At 33.5% G+C, this 239-nt stretch overlaps 2 protein-coding genes across 5 annotated transcripts in view; one reads left to right on the plus strand and one right to left on the minus strand.

The window, feature by feature from the left end:
• Positions 1 to 239, plus strand: part of astn1 (astrotactin 1) — a 584,917-nt gene that overhangs the window by 201,015 nt on the left and 383,663 nt on the right. The window lies entirely within an intron of this gene.
• The window catches only part of LOC109067989 (pappalysin-2-like), a 49,555-nt gene that overhangs the window by 1,581 nt on the left and 47,735 nt on the right, over positions 1 to 239 (minus strand).

Consider the following 239-nt stretch of genomic DNA (forward strand, 5'->3'; position numbering starts at 1 on the left):
TTTTTTTATATATATATATATGCAAGATCGCAAATGTATAGTAAACAACAACTTACAGAATTCAGTTTTGCTATGTCAGAAAGAAAATAGAACAAACTGCAGAACCGCTGCATCTCCAAAGTGTTTTGTTCATCAGGGTTACACGGACCAGTAAATTATTCAAAGTAGTCGTTTGCTATGGAGACAGATTAGTCTCAAATATAATTCACGCAAAAAACACGATTCACACATGCGTAGTA

Source organism: Cyprinus carpio, chromosome A2, assembly GCF_018340385.1.
Source record: "Cyprinus carpio isolate SPL01 chromosome A2, ASM1834038v1, whole genome shotgun sequence".
In the NCBI taxonomy this organism is placed as follows: Eukaryota; Metazoa; Chordata; class Actinopteri; order Cypriniformes; family Cyprinidae; genus Cyprinus; species Cyprinus carpio.